The sequence below is a fragment of the Bos indicus x Bos taurus genome, chromosome 4 (assembly GCF_003369695.1).
Source record: "Bos indicus x Bos taurus breed Angus x Brahman F1 hybrid chromosome 4, Bos_hybrid_MaternalHap_v2.0, whole genome shotgun sequence".
In the NCBI taxonomy this organism is placed as follows: Eukaryota; Metazoa; Chordata; class Mammalia; order Artiodactyla; family Bovidae; genus Bos; species Bos indicus x Bos taurus.
In genome coordinates, this window is record NC_040079.1 from 105,831,031 (window position 1) to 105,848,785 (window position 17,755).

Consider the following 17,755-nt stretch of genomic DNA (forward strand, 5'->3'; position numbering starts at 1 on the left):
CCTGGTGGGCTACAGTCCACGAGGTTGCAAAGAGTCGGACACGACCGAGCAACTTCACTTTGGTTCTTCAAAACCACAGCTCAAAGTTAGAAAGATAGACAGACAGACAGACAGAAGTCGCTCAGTCGTGTCCAACTCTTTGCGACCCCACGGATTATAGCCTACCAGGCTCCTCGTTCCATGGGATTTTCCGGGCATGAATACTGGAGTGGGTTGCCGTTTCCTTCTCCAGGGGATCTTCCTGACCCAGGGATTGAACCCGGGTCTCCCGCATTGTAGGCAGACACTTTACCATCTGAGCTACCAGTTAGAAAGGGAACCAGATATAACTCTCTTGTTCTGCCCACTGGATGTCCCCACCTCAACTTTGACCTAATACCTCACTTATAAACTACAGGATTGGAGGGCATACAAGTGAGATGGCCACCAGTCTCCACAGAACGTGTCTTTCAAGGAACAAGTTCCTTTGCAATACCCCTTTTAACTGAACTGTGAGAAACAGCATTAGAATAGCAATGAGTCAGTAAGCAAGAATCCTATGTGTGTGGAACATCCGGGCCCACTGTGGCTCATCGAGGTACCTCTTTACAACTCCCATCATCACATCAGCAGAACCACAACACACTCTGTGCAAGCCAAAGGGGAAAGCGTCATTGTAAAACTGAAGACAGCTGCTTCCATAATAGAACTAATTGCACACTGCATCACAGAACTAAATTAGTAGTGAAAACAGTTATAAAAACCGACAGACAGTGAAACATGACTCACTTAGGAACTGCTGCCAGTCAGGCACATTGTCATTGGCCACTGTTCAAAAACTCACACCTGCATTTTTGAATAGTAAACATGTAAGATGTAATTACTAGGAGAACATATGCCAGTTTTCAAATGTGAAAATGCCATGTTTTTTCCTTGGGACCTTGAATGGCATGGGACAAAACTGACCACAATACCCTTCATCCCTAGGAATCTTAGCAGCTGAATGAAAGCATAACCAAAGTCTCCAAGCCCCTTTTCTTACATAAAAGACTGTCTTTAACTTAACAGTATTAAGGGATCAGTTTTGTTGACAGGATTCCTTGATGTCTTCTGGACTGTCAATCAAAGAAAAACTAACATGGAGATGTAAGAAACCTCAATTCTAAAATGCATATGACTGTGTGACTGAGCTTTAACATTCAAGCTTTAGTGAGTTGGGGTGTCTTCTCTGGCTTCCCGGGGAAGTAATTGCTGTCTCAATAAAAACCAGATGTTCAGAGAAGACTTCATCAGTTCCTGCAGACTAAACTCACAGTTCTGCCTCCTCCACCACAACTTGCTTTAGAGAATTTGCAGCTTCCCCACGTGGTGCATATATACTTCATGCTTGGGACAATGGAAAGGATGTTCACTCACGATGGATAGATGGTCACTGGTGACAGCAAACACACTCCTTGGTTTCTGACCAACAAGGTGGAGGGTTGTGAGCACTGCAGAAATGTGCTTTGAGCTAGGGCATGGCAGTTTATCTTAAACAACAGCTTACCTCCTCATCTGATGTTCTAAAGTTTTCCAATTGTGTTGGATAACATTTATCAGCAAAGAAGGGCAGGTAGAATTTCATTCTGAAACAGGTCACAGAATGAAATCTGTTCAGTATCCTTGTGGAGATTGTGCCTGTGGAATGTTCCAGCTTTTACTAGTGGAGTCTTGGAGTTGCTGATGAGTTGTAAAACTATACACTGACTAATCTTTCTTTCTCCTGCTCAGTTAATTAGTCAAACCTAAACATAAATCCAGAAACACTTGAGAGAATTCTGCTGGCTCTTGTCGGCACTGAAGAGGTGGGGACTAAAAACGATCAGCATTTTCTTCATGTGGAAGATGGTAGAGAACTACATAAATATTTTTCAAAGGTCGTATTACTTCACAAGTTCTAGAGATGCTTGTGTAAGCAAAAGGAGGAATGTGCTAATTGGTTTGAGAGTGCAAGGAGTGTGTATACAGTTCTAGATGAGGAACCTGTGTGTAGCATTTGTAATTTGTATTGCAATTGTTTACTTGTTTTCTTCCTCTCAAATAATGAGTTCCTTGAAGACAGGAACCATGTTACTCATCTTTTTTGTTTCTTTCTTAATTTGAAGAGCACTGAAATAGGCCCTATACGAGAGATAAAGATGAGTGAAATATAGTTCTGTGCCTTTAAGAAGTTTACAATTGAATAATCTTTCCCACTGATGTTCTCTGATCTGTAAAACATTTCCCTTCACCTCCCATTGCCACATCCAACTTCTTATCTTTATTTTTTATTGACATACAATTGACATAGCATTACATTAGTTTTTGGTATAAAACATAAATGATTTGATTGCTACATATATGAGATGATCATTCACCACAATGAATTTAGTACCCATCACCTCATATAGTTACAAATTTTTTCCTTGTGATGAGATCTGTTAAGATCTACTCATTCAGCACCTTTCAAATGCACAGTACTGTGTTACTAACTGTAACCACCATGCTGCACATTACATCCTCGGAACCTATTTATCTTATAACTGGAAATTTGCACTCTTGGCCCACCTTCACCCATTTTGCCATCTTATCCATTTTATTCCCCATATTATACATCATTGAATCCCTGCATTTAGCAGTGGGTACAATCAATTTTGACATTTTAGGGTATTCCTTATCTGAATTTGCCTCATTGATCCCTCTCAAGTTCAATATGATCGACAGGCTTGGCTGATGAGCAACTCCCTGCTCAAGAGCAAACGGCTTTGCAGAGGAACAGAGAAGTCTGCAGAGCAGCTGCTCATCCCACAAGCTGATTCAAAGGATGAGGCAAAAATGTACATGCTAATTAGATTCTCAGGTCTCATTCTTCAGGGGCCGTTTCTGAAGGAGGCAGGAAGAGGGTCTATTTGGCCAAAGTGCCTCATTAGTCCACAGCATCGCTAGACCAATCGCTGAAGTGTAAGCAATGACAATTTGGATCCCAAACCTTTTTTCAACTTTATCAGTTGTTGCAGATATTAAGCTGTAGGATTTAGAGCAGAGAATAGAAACATTCATTCTATTGTTTGCATTTATCTCATGGGCCAAATGTGGCTCGCCTTTAGAATGTGTAAGTATTAAATAGTGAAAGTTCAGGGTAGTGCGCATGGCTCTAAAATATCTAAGATAAGTGTTTAAGAAGCCTAGTTTTTCTGGAAATATTTAGCATTGAAGTACGAAATAGTAAGGAGTGAATGTACTTGCCAAGCATTGAAAATCTTTCAGAAATCATGTTATCAGCTTCTTGTTAGCAATAACGTAAAACTTGGTGCTAGCCAAGTGCTAACAAATAGTCTTTTATTGCTGGCAGCACACTAATTCCTTGGTCTTAAAATTTTTTTTTTTTCTTTCATATGGCAGTATTTTAGCAAGCTGTTGAGTTTTACTACTTTAGCTTGAGGAACTGCTACTTCCAAAGCATCGGGAACTCTGAGCAGCTTGTGATTTCCTTCATTTAATGTTTCTCAAAAAAAAAAAAAAAATGCAAACTGTTACTATTCTTTAAATAAAATCAGTAAGGAAATTAGAAAACATTGGGCTAAATTTTTGAAATACCAATGTAATAATAATAATAAAAAAAAATAGTGCCTCTGCCACCCCAGGATCTGGGAGCTGGATTTCCTTTTGAATCTTAAATAAAAGCTGTAAGTTGAAGAGTCTAGAAAGGGGCATGCATGCATGCTAAGTCGCTTCAGTCGTGTCTGACTCTTTGCAACACTATGGACTGTAGCCCACCAGGCTCCTCTGTCCATGGGATTCTCCAGGCAGGAATCCTGGAGCAGGTAGCCATTCCCTTCTCCAGGGGATCTTCCCGACCCAGGGATGGAACCTGCCTCCTAAGTCTCCTGCACTGACAGGCAGGTTCTTTACCACTAGCGCCACTGGGTGCATATCCACTTCCTAACGCTCCTTCATCCTGGAGGTTCTGGGGGGACCAGCCAAGGCCTGACAAGAGAATGACCCCATGTAAGTTATGTGGCACAAGCCACACCCAGGGCTTGGGTGGAGCTGAGGATGAGCCTAACCATGCGGCCCGCTCAGCCGAGTTTCCCATATCTGCCCTCTGTACCCATTCCTGCCATGGCTGCTCCACATGAGTGAGGAGATGCTTCTATCCCATTTCCCTGCCTCTATCATCCATTATGCCACCAAAACAGTTTAAAAGTCTGGCCATGTGTCTTTCTGGCTTAAAACAAACAAAAAAGTTCCTCCATGGCTCCTCATCACCAAAAGGGAACTCCAAGATTCTGAGCATAGTACAGAGTTGGTCCAGGCCTCCCCTTTCCCGCATTGCCCAGGGCCTTTGTGCTTTGGCAGTGAAGGCCTGCAGCCTGCCCCACAGAGTATCTTGCAATTCCGTCCTTATGGCTTCTCAATGCTGTTTCCTCTGCTGCGAAAGTCTTTCCTCAGAAATCACCTCATCTGGGACGTTCTTGCTGAGACACACCCCCTTCCCTATGCCCCCACTCCTCTTCCCTCACCCACCTAACTAAACTCCACCTTTGTATATTTCTATCTGGGAAAAGCTTTAACTGTTGCACTATCTTACTACTATGTTATTAGTAGGTTGTTGTTTTCTTTTTTTTATCACCATTCCGACTTTATTTTTTTCTTTTTTTTAAAAAATATAAATTTATTTATTTTAATTGGAGGCTAATTACTTTACAATATTGTATTGGTTTTGCCATACATCAATATGAATCCACCACGGGTGTACACGTGTTCCCCATCCTGAACCCCCCTCCTACCTCCCTCCCCGTACCATCCCTCTGGGTCATCCCAGTTCACCAGCCCCAAGCATCCTGTATCCTGCATCAAACCTGGACTGGCGATTCATTTCATATATGATATTATACATGTTTCCATGACATTCCCCCAAATCATCCCACCCTCTCCCTCTCCCACAGAGTCCAAAAGACTGTTCTATACATCTGTGTTTCTTTTGCTGTCTCACATACAGGGTTATCATTACCATCTTTCTAAATTCCATATATATGCATTAGTATACTGTATTGGTGTTTTTCTTTCTGGTTTACTTCACTCTATATAATAGGCTCCAGGTTCATCCACCTCATTAGAACTGATTCAAATGTATTCTTTTTAATGGCTGAGTAATACTCCATTGTGTATATGTACCACAGCTTTCTTATCCATTCATCTGCCAATGGACATCTAGGTTGCTTCCATGTCCTGGCTATTATAAACAGTGCTGCGATGAACATTGGGGTACACGTGTCTCTTTCAATTCTGGTTTCCTCAGTGTGTATGCCCAGTAGTGGGATTGCTGGGTCATAAGGCAGTTCTATTTCCAGTTTTTTAAGGAATCTCCACACTGTTCTCCATAGTGGCTGTACTAGTTTGCATTCCCACCAACAGTGTAAGGGGGTTCCCTTTTCTCCACACCCTCTCCAGCATTTATTGCTTGTAGACTTTTGGATAGCAGCCATTCTGACTGGCATGAAATGGTACCTCATTGTGGTTTTGATTTGCATTTCTCTGATAATGAGTGATGTTGAGCATCTTTTCATGTGTTTGTTAACCATCTGTATGTCTTCTTTGGAGAAATGTCTGTTTAGTTCTTTGGCGCATTTTTTGATTGGGTCATTTATTTTTCTGGAATTGAGCTTCAGGAGTTGCTTGTATATTTTTGAGATTAGTTGTTTGTCAGTTGCTTCATTTGCTATTATTTTCTCCCACCCTGAAGGCTGTCCTTTCACCTTGCTTATAGTCATCAAGACAGTATGGTACTGGCACAAAGACAGAAATATAAGTCAATGGAACAAAACAGAAAGCCCAGAGATAAATCCACGCACCTATGGACACCTTATCTTTGACAAAGGAGGCAAGAATATACAATGGAGAAAAGACAATCTCTTTAACAAGTGGTGCTGGGAAATCTGGTCAACCAACTGTAAAAGAATGAAACGAACACTTTCTAACACCATACACAAAAATAAACTCAAAATGGATTAAAGATCTAAATGTAAGACCAGAAACTATAAAACTCCTAGAGGAGAACATAGGCAAAACACTCTCCGACATAAATCACAGCAGGATCCTCTATGACCCACCTCCCAGAATATGGGAAATAAAAGCAAAAATAAACAAATGGGACCTAATTAAAATTAAAAGCTTCTGCACAACAAAGGTTGTTGCTTTCTAGTTGCTAAGTTGTGTCTAACTCTTTGCAGCCCCTTGGACTGAAGCACACCAGGCTTTCCTGTCATTGACCATCTTTCAGAGTTTGTCCAAATTCATTGAGTCAGTGATGCTGCCTAGCCATCTCATCCTCTGCTGCTGCCTTCTCCTCTTGCCCTCAATCTTTCCCAGCACCAGTGTCTTTTCCAATGAGTCAGCTCTTCACATCAGGTGGCCAAAAAGATTCTGGAGGACTTTGTAGGCAGGTTTTTTCTGTTTCTATACATCCCCAGCCTATTACAGTGCCTGGCATAAAGGAACAACTTCATGCATGTTTAAATCAACTTATAAGTCCTAGAGTAACTCTATGAGGATCCACCATCTAAAGGAATAATTTCATGCCATGTTATAGGTTATAGAGACTCCTAGGCCAAGCCTCACATTAGAAAATAAAACTTATATTTCCTTTAAAACCAATGCAAAGTGTGTAACGCAGTATCTTTTTAATCTGGCTGCCTTGAAACTCAGCTAAATTCTTGGCTCAATCATATTAAATTTCATTTCTTCAAGATTTTCTTGTTTAACTGAACCATTTTTAGCCCTTCATCTTCATTATTAGGCCCTTGTTTTACTCTGTGTTATTAATGTTTCACTTCAGTTCACTTTAGTCGCTCAGTCGTGTCCGACTCTTTGCGACCCCATGAATCACAGCACGCCAGGCCTTCCTGTCCATCACCAACTCCCAGAGTTCACTCAGACTCACGTCCATCGAGTCGGTGATGCCATCCAGCCATTTCATCCTCTGTCATCCCCTTCTCCTCCTGCCCTCAATCCTTCCCAGCATCAGAGTCTTTTCCAATGAGTCAACTCTTCCCCTGAGGTGGCCAAAGTATTGGAGTTTCAGCTTTAGCATCAGTGCTTCCAATGAACACCCAGGACTGATCTCCTTTAGGATGGACTGGTTGGATCTCCTTGTAGTCTAAGGGATTCTCAAGAGTCTTCTCCAACACCACAGTTCAAAAGCATCAATTCTTTGGCACTCAGCTTTCTTCACACTCCAGCTTTCTCTCACATCCATACATGACTACTGGAAAAACCATAGCCTTGATTAGACGGACCTTTGTTGGCAAAGTAATGTCTCTGCTTTTAAATATGCTATCTAGGTTGGTCATAACTTTCCTTCCAAAGAGTAAGCGTCTTTTAATTTCATGGCTGCAATCACCATCATCAGTGATTTTGGAGCCCAAAAAAATAAAGTCTGACACTGTTTCCGCTGTTTCCCCATCTATTTCCCATGAAGTGATGGGACCGGATGCCATAACCTTCATTTTCTGAATGTTGAGCTTTAAGCCGACTTTTTCACTCTCCTCTTTCACTTTCATCAAGAGGCTTTTTAGTGAAGTTAAAGTTTTAGTGAAGTGAAGTTCCTCTTTACTTTCTGCCATAAGGGTGGTGTCATCTGCATATCTGAGGTTATTGATATTTCTCCCAGCAATCTTGATTCCAGCTTGTGCTTCTTCCAGCCCAGAGTTTCTCATGAAGTTAAATAAGCAGGATGACAATATACAGCCTTGACGTACTCCTTTTCCTATTTGGAACCAGTCTGTTGTTCCATGTCCAGTTCTAACTGTTGCTTCCTGACCTGCATATAGGTTTCTCAAGAGGCAGGTCAGGTGGTCTGGTATTCCCATCTCTTTCAGAATTTTCCACAGTTTATTGTGATCCACACAGTCAAAGGCTTTGGCATAGTCAATAAAACAGAAATAGATGTTTTTCTGAAACTCTCTTGCTTTCTCGGTGATCCAGTAGATGTTGTCAATTTGATCTCTGGTTCCTCTGCCTTTTCTAAAACCAGCTTGAACATCTGGAAGTTCACGGTTCACATATTGCTGAAGCCTGGCTTGGAGAATTTTGAGCATTACTTTACTAGCGTGTGAGATTGCAATTGTGCGGTACTTTGAGCATTCTTTGGCATTGCTTTTCTTTGGGATTGGAGTGAAAAGTGACTTTTCCAGTCCTGTGGCCACTGCTGAGTTTTCCAAATTTGCTGTTTATTAATGTATTTATTTTTATTGTTGTTTAGTCGCTAAGTCATGTCTGACTGTTTGCAGCCCCATGCACTGTAGCCCACCAGGCTCCTCTGTCCATGGGATTTCCCAGGCAAGAATACTGGAGTGGGTTGCCATTTCCTTCTCTAGGGGATCTTCCCAATCCAGGGATTGACCCTGTGTCTCCTGCATTGGCAGCTGGATTCTTTGCCACTGAACCACCAGGGAAACCTCTTTATTTTTATTATGGTATCTTTTTTTGAATTTTATTTATTTTTTAATTTTTTATTAATTTATTTTAATTGTAGTCTAATTAGTTTACAATATTGTGGTGGTTTTTGCCACACATTGACATGAATCAGCCAAGGGTGTACATGTGTTCCCCATCCTGAATCCCCCTCCCACCATCCTCCCCATCCCATCCCTCTGGGTTGTCCCAGTGCACTGGCTTTGAGCCCTGTTTCATGCATTGAACTTGGACTTGTCATCTATTTCATATATGGTAATATACATGTTTCAAAGCTATTGTCTCAAATCATCCCACCCTCAACTTCTCCCACAGAGTCCAAAAGTCTGTTCTTTATATCTGTGTCTCTTTTGCTGTCTTGTACATAGCATTGTCGTTACCAGCTTCCTAAATTCCATATATATGTATTAATATACTGTATTGATGTTTTTCTTTCTGACTTACTTCACTCTGTATAATAGGCTCCAATTACATCCACCTCATTAGAACCAACTCAAATGCATTCTTTGTAATAACTATTATGACATCTTAAATATTTTTGCAGTAAATCATTAAAAATCTGAGAAAAGGATAAAGAAATTGAATAAAATTTCCTCAAAGTTAATTTACTTTCAAATACATTTGAAGTATGAGTATTAGTTAAGAAGGACAGAATGAAGTTGAACAGGGCAAGAAAAGGAAGAGAGTGGTATATTGGGAAAGAGAGGGAAAAAGAACAAAATGTTTACTATTCCAAGTGGAATGTTTGCCTTGCATGGGGACAGTCCATGTAGACTATAATATAAATGTAACATAGAAAATTTATGAAGCATCTGGTAGATAGAAAATATTAAGAAATGGAAATGAAAAGACCTTGGTTGTATAGATTCCAGAATGATAAATAGAAAGAAATTTATGTTCCCTCTTGTCAAGCAAGTAGGCCATGTCAGTAACAGGACTAATAGGCAGTTCTGTCCAGTCTGTGAAATTCAAGTCTTGAAAACACCTTGGTGAGGTTGAGTAATTAGGACATTACAGGGAAGTAGTCAAGGGTAAAGGATCATGAACAAGCTTTCAAACTGTCATTAGTACTAAGATTAAACATTAAAGATATTTCATGGATTCTTTAACATGCTGAATGATTCCATTTATTTATTATGTTTAAAATTTTATCTGTATTGGAGTACAGTTGATTTACAGTATTGTGTTAGTTTCAGGTGTACAGCAAAGTGGTTTAGTTGTACATATACATATATCTATTCTTTTTTTAGATTCGTTCTCCATATAGGTTATTACGGAATATTGAGTACTGTTCCCTGTGCTATCCAGTAGGTCCTTGTTGATTGTCTATTTTATATATGTATTAGTATGTACATATGCTAATTCCCACCCCCTAATTTATCCCTCCCACACATTTCCCCTTTGGGAACCATAAGTTTTTTTTCTAAGTCTGTAAGTCTCTTTCAGTTTTGTAAATAAGTTCATTTGTATCATTTTTTAGACTCCACAGATAAGTCGCATCATATGATGCTTTTCTTTTTCTTCTAGTGAATATTCCATGTGATCTTGTTTATAAGACTAATTATTTTTAATATATTAAAAACTAGAATGGTCTAGGACATGTGTTCCTGCATTAAATAAAAGAGGATTTCACAAATTCAGCTTTCCAAAGTGTACTTTTTAGGATATATAATAAAAATTTTGAAATTTAGTCTATTATCAATCCATGACTTACCTTTTCTTTTTTGATTTCATGGTTGTTTTGTTCATCTTTCCTTCCTTGTTGCTACCTCACTCTTTTCTTCTTGTAGAGACCCATCCTAATATGTTTAAAATATGACTTCAAATATATGTGCATACTTATACATTTCTGGTGACACTGTAGATATATGTGGTTTTAAATTCAATTTATTGAAACTGAAAAAAAAAATCACACATTTCTCCTAACCCCTACCACCTTCCTCAGACAAATGCTAATCTAACCTGTTCTCTGTATCTATGAGGTTGGTTATATAAAATTCACACACACACACACACAACACACATGTTTAGATTTCATATATATAAGAGGTCTGACTTTGACTTATTTCACTTAGCCTAACAGAGAGGGAACACAACCCCACCCATCAACAGAAAATTAAAGATTTACTGAGCATGGCCCCACCCATCAGAACAAGACCCAGTTTCCCCCTCAGTCAGTCTCTCCCATCAGGAACCTTCCATAAGCCTCTTATCCTTCTCCATCAGAGGGCAGACAGACTGAAAACCACAATCACAGGAAACTAACCAATATGATCACATGGACCACAGCCTTGTCTAATCAATGAAAAGTATGAGCCATGCCAGGTAGGGCCACCCAAGATGGATGGGTCATGGTGGAGGGTTCTGACAAAACCCAGGGTCCACTGGAGAAGGGAGTGGCAAACTGCTTCAGTATTCCTGCCTTGAGAACCCCATGAACAGTATGAAAAGGCAAAAACATAGGACACTGAAAGAAGAACTCCCCAGGTCAGTAGGTGCCCAATATGCTACTGGAGATCAGTGGAGAAATAACTCCAGAAAGAATGAAGGGATGGAGGCAAAGCAAAAACAACACCCAGTTGTGGATGTGACTGGTGATGGAAGTAAAGTCCAATGCTGTAAAGAGCAATATTGCATAGGAACCTGGAATGTTAAGTCCACGAATCAAGGCAAGTTGCTGCTGCTGCTGAGTCGCTTTAGTCGTGTCCGACTCTGTGCGACCCCATAGATGGCAGCCCACCAGGCTCCCCTGTCCCTGGGACTCTCCAGGCAAGAACACTGGAGTGGGTTACCATTTCCTTCTCCGATGCATGAAAGTGAAGTCGGTCAGTCGTGTCTGACTCTTAGAGACCCCATGGACTGCAGCCTACCAGGCTCCTCCGCCCATGGGATTTTCCAGGCAAGAGTACTGGAGTGGGATGCCATTGCCTTCCCCTCGAGGCAAGTTGGAAGTGGTCAAACAGCAGATGGCAAAAATGAACTTTGACATTTTAGGAATCAGCAAACTAAAATGGACTGGAATGGGTGAATTTAACTCAGATGATCATTATATCCACTACTGTGGGCAAAAATTCCTTAGAAGATATAGAGTAGCCATCATAGTCAACAAAAGAATCTGAATTGAAGTACTTGGATGCAATCTCAAAAATGACAGAATGATCTCTCTTCGTTGCCAAGGCAAATCATTCAATATCACAGTAATCTAAGTCAGTAATGCTGAAAAGCTGAAGTTGAACAGTTCTATGAAGACCTACAAGACCTTCTATAACTAACACCCAAAAATGATATCATTTTCATTATAGGGGACTGGAATGCAAAAGTAGGAAGTCAAGAGATACCTGGAGTAACAGGCACATTTGGCCTTGGAGTACAGAATGAAGCAGGGCAACGACTGCTAGAGTTCTACCAAAAGAATGCACTGGTCATAGCAAACACCCTCTTCCAACAACACAAGAGAAGACTCTACACATGGACATCACCAAATGGTCAATACTGAAATCAGACTGATTATATTCTTTGCAGCCAAAAATGGAGAAGCTCTATACAGTCAGCAAAAACAAGACCGGGAGCTGACTGTGGCTCAGATCATGAACTCCTTATTGCCAAATTCAGACTTAAATTGAAGAAAGTTGGGAAAACCACTAGACCATTCAGGTATGACCTAAATCAAATGCCTTATGATTATACAGTGGAAATGGGAAATAATGATAGAGTCCCTGAAGAACTGTGGACAGAGGTTCATGACATTGTACAGGAGGAAGGGATCAAGACCATCCCCAAGAAAAAGAAATGCAAAAATGCAAAATGGTTGTCTGAGGAGGCATTACAAATAGCTGTGAAAAGAAGAGAAGCAAAAGGCAAAGGAGAAAAGGAAAGATACACCCATTTGAATGCAGAGTTCCAAAGAATATCAAGGAGAGATAAGAAAGCTTTCCTCAGTGATCCATGCAAAGAAATAGAAGAAAACAATAGAATAGGAAAGACTAGAGACCTCTTCAAGAAAATTAGAGATAGCAAGGATATTTCATGCAATAATGGGCACAATAAAGGACAGAAATGGTATGGATCTAACAGAAGCAGAAGATATTAAGAACAGGTAGCAAGAATACACAGAAGAACTATACAAAAAAGATTTTCATGACCCAGATAATCATGATGGTGTGATCACTCACCTAGAGCCAGACATCCTGGAATGTGAAGTCAAGTGGTCCTTAGGAAGCATCACTAAGAACAAAGCTAATGAAGGTGATGGAATTACAGTTGAACTATTTCAAATCCTAAAAGATGATGATCTGAAAGTGCTACACTCAATATGCCAGCAAATTTGGAAAACTCAGCAGTGGCCACAGGACTGGAAAAGGTCAGTTTTCATTCCAATCCCAAAGAAAGGCAATGCCAAAGAATGTTCAAACTACTGCAAAATTGCACTCATCTCACACACTAACAAAGTAATGCTCAAAATTCTCCAAGCCAGGCTTCAACAGTATATAAACCACTAACTTCCAGATGTTCAAACTGGATTTAGAAAAGGCAGAGGAACCAAAGATCAAATTGCCAACATCCACTGGATCATCAAAAAAGCAAGAGCATTTCAGAAAAGCATCTACTTCTGCTTCATTAACTATGCCAAAGCCTTGACTGTGTGGATCACAACAAACTGTGGAAAATTCTTTAAGGGATGGGAATACCAGACCACGTGACTTGTCTCTTGAGAAACCTGTATGCAGGTCAGAAAACAATAGTTAGAACTGGACATTGAGGAACAGACTCTTTCCTAATCAGGGAAGGAGTATGTCAAGGCTGTATATTGTCACCCTGCTTATTTAACTTATATGCAGAGTACATCATGAGAAACGCTGAGTGGGATGAAGCACAAGCTAGAATCAAGATTGCTGGGAGAAATATCAATAACCTCAGATATGCAGATGACACCACTCTTTTAACAGAAAGTGAAGAGGAACTAAAAAGCTTCTTGATGAAAATGAAAGAGGAGGGTGAAAAAGTTGGCTTAAAGCTCAACATTCAGAAAGCTAAGATCATGGCATCTGGTCCCATCACTTCATGGCAAATAGATGGGGAAACAGTAAAAACAATGACAGACTCTTTTTTTGGGCTCCAAAATCACAGCAGATGGTGACTTCAGCCATGAAATTAAAAGACACTTGATCCTTGGAAGAAAAGCTATAACAAACCTAGACAGCATATTAAGAAGCAGAGACATTACTTCTCCAGCAAAGGTCTGTCTAGTCAAAGCTATGGTTTTTCCAGTAGTCATGTATGGGTGTGAGAGTTGGACTATGAAGAAAGCTGAGCACTGAAGAATTGATCCTTTTGAACTGTGGTGTTGGATAAGACTCTTGAGAATCCCTTGGACTGCAAGGAGATTCAACCAGTCCATCCTAAAGGAAATAAGTGCTGAATATTCATTGGAAGGACGGATGCTGAAGCTGAAACTCCAATATTTTGGTCACCTCATGTGAAGAGTGGACCCATGTGGAAAAGACCGTGATGCTGGGAAAGATTGAAGGCAGGAGGAGAAGGGGACGACAGAGGATGAGATGGTTGGATGGCATCACCGACGTGATGGACATGAGTTTGAGCAAGTTCTGTGAACTGGTGATGGACAGGGAAGCCTGGCGTGCTGCAGACTATGGGGTTGCAAAGAGTCAGACATGACTTATGACTGAACTGACAGAACTGATATAAATATATTGTATGTATGTGTATATATATTATATACATGTTTATCTACACATATATATGTATGCATATGTATATTTGTTCATTCGTCCATTGATGATTTAGCTTGATTCCATATCTTGGTTACTGTAAATATATTTTTTAAGTTAGTTGTCTTTGGCTAAATACCCAGATGTAGAATTGCTGGATCATATGGTAATTCTATTTTTAATTTTTTGAGCAGTCTCCATACTGTTTTTCATAGTAGCTACACCAATTTATATTGCCACCAACAGTGTACAAAATTCCCCTTTTATCAACATGCTCACCAACATTTCCTCTTCTCTTATAATAATAGCTGTTCCAACAGATGTGAAGTGATACCCTTGTACCTTTTGGTCATCTATTTTCTTCTTTGGAAAATGGTTATTTAGTTCCTCTGCCCTTTAAATCAGATTATTTGGGGGGGTTTTCTATTGAATGAGTTATTTATGTATTTGGATATTAACACCTTATCAGATATATGATTTGCAAATATTTTCTGCCATTCAGTGGGTTTCTTTTTCATACTGTTGATTATTTCCTTCACTGTGGAAAAGCTTTTCAGTTTGATGTAGTCCCACTTGTTTATTTTTGCTTTTGTTGCTTTTGGTGTCGGATTCAAAGAATCATTTGTCATGACTTGCGTAAAGGAGCTTACCGCTTATGTTCTCTTCGAGGAGTTTTATGGTTTCATGTCTTACATTCAAGCCTTTAATCCATTTTGAGTTAATTTTTGTGTATGGATTAATAGTGATCCAGTTTCATTCTTCTACATGTGGGTGTCCAATTTTCCTTACATAATTTATTGAAGAGACTGTTCTTTCCCCATTGTGTATTCTTGGCTCCTTTGTCATAGGTTAATTGATCGTATATGTGTGGATTTATTTCTGGGTTCTCTATTCCGTTCCATTGATTTATGTGTCTTTTTGAATGCTAATATCACATTTTTCATTACTACTGCTTTGTAGCATAGTTTGAAATCAGGGAATTTTATATCTCCATTTTTGTTCTTTCTCAAGATTACTTTGGTCATATGGGATATTTGATGGTTTCATGCAAATTTTAGGATTTCTGCTTTATTTTTGGGAGAAACGCCTTTGGAATTTTGATAGAGATTGCATCGAGTCTGTATATTGCTTTGGGTAGTATGGACACTTTTAACAGTATTAATTCTTCCAATCCATAAACATGGAATATATTTCCATTTTTCTGTGCCTTCTTTAATTTCTTTGATTAATGTCTGGTAGTTTTCAATGTACAGGTCTCACTTCTTGGTTAAATACACTCCTGGATATTTTATTCTCTTTGATACAATTTTAAATGAAGTTGTTTTCTTAGTTACTATACTCTTTTGATAGTTCATTATTAGTGTATAGAAATGCAACAGATTTGTATATATTGATATTATATCCTGCAACTTGACCAAATTTATTTGTTCTAACAGTGTTCTGATGGAGTTATTAGGGTTTTCTACATAAAATATCATGTCTATTACAAATAGTCACAGTTTTACTTGTTCCTCCAATCCACATGCCTTCAGTTTCTTTTTCTTGCCTAATTGCTCTGAGCAATTCAGTGCTATGTTGAATAAAAGTGGCAGAAGTGGACATCCTTACTTGTCCCTTATCTTCCAGGAAAAGCTTCTAGCTTTTCACTATTGAGTATGCTATTAGCTGTGGGCTTGTCATATGTGACCTTTATTGTGTTGAGCTATGTTTCCTCTATACATGCTTTATTTTTTATTATAAATTGATATTGAAATCTGTCAAATGCTTTTCTGAATCTATTGAAATGTTAGTATAATTTTTATCTTTCACTTTATAAATGTGATGAATCACGTTAGCTGATTTACAGATATTGCATCATCCTTGCATCCTGGAATATGTCCTATTTGATCATTGTGTATAATCCTTTTAATGCCTGTTGAATTTGGTTGTTTTCTAGTATTTTGTTGAGATTTTTGCATCTATGTTCATCAGAAATATTGTCCTGTCCTTTTCTTTTCTTGAGGTATCCTCATTTGGTTTTGGTATTACGGTGATGATGGGTTTGGAAGAGTTCACTTCTCTTCTATTTTCTGGAAGAGTTTGAGAAGGATAGGTATTATTTCTTCTTTGAAGGTTTAGTAGAATTTACTGGAGAAGGAAATGGCAACCCACTCAGTATTCTTGCCTGGAAAATCCCATGGACGGAGGAGCCAGGTAGGCTACAGTCCATGGGGTCGCAAAGAGTCAGACATGACTGAGCGACTTCACTTCCACTTTCACTAGGGAAGCCATCTGGTCCTGAACTTCTGCTTTCTGGGAGGTTTTTGCTTACTGACTAAATCTCCTTACTAGTCATTGATCTGTTCAAATTTTCTATTTCCTCATGATTCACTCTTGGTAGGTTGTATGTTTCTTGGAATTTATCCATTTCTTCTAGGTTGTCCATTTTGTTCGCGCATAATTTGGCCATAATAGTCTCTTATTATCCTTTGTCTTTCCATGGTATCAATTGTAACATCTATTTCTTTTCTGATTTTATTTGAGACCTCTTTTTTTCTTGGTGGATCTAGCTAAAGGTTTGTACATTTTTTCATCTTTTCAAAGAACCTCTTAGTTATATCAATCTTTTCTGTTGTCTCAGTCTCAATTTCATTTATTTCTGCTCTAACTTTTATTTCCTTCCTTCTACTAAATTTGGATTTAGTTTGTTCTTTTTCTTAGTTCTTTGAGATATATAAAGTTAGGTTGTTAGACACTTTTCTTGTTTCTTGAGGTAGGCATTTAGCACTAGGAACTTCCGTCTTAGAGCTCCTCTTGCAGTATCCCATAGACTTTGTTGTGTTATGTTTCCATTTTCATTTGTCTCAAGGTGCTTTTTAATTTCTCTTTAGATTTCTTATTTGATCTATTGGTTGTTCAGTAGCATGTTGTTTAATCTCCACATAATTTGTGAATTTTCCAGTTTTCTTTGTGTAATTAATTTCTAGTGTCATACCTAATGTCATTGTGGTTATGAAAGTTGGTTGTATATAATTTCACTTCTCTTAAATATTTTAAGACTTGTTTAGTGGCCTAACATATGATGTATTTTGGAAATTGTTCCATGTGCACTGGAGGAGACTGTGTATTCTGCTACTTTTGAATGGAATGTTTTGTAAATATCTGATGAGCATCATCTTTTCTCTCCCTTTGCTATGCTCCAGTGTCTACTAGATGAGGGGGTTTATACATGTCTGATTTTTGTAGCTGACACCTGGGGGAATGCCTCTTGATCTCCTGGCTCTGGAGGCCAGGGGATCTTGCATTCCTGGTCCCATGGGACTGTAATAATTGGTATCGCCCAGAAAAGACCTTTTATCCCTGGCTGGTGCTCTGAATTTTGTGACTGCTGCCAGGAGACATCTCTACATTGAATGGCTCTGGTGCCAGTGGGGCTTATACTCATGGGTCTCACAGGACTAAAACCAAAGGGGAAAGAGTGACTGAGAGCCACCACTCCCAGGGCATTGCAAGAGACAACAGATTGAGGAACTTGATTATTCTGTGAAGGAGATCTGTTAGCTAGTTATTATGAC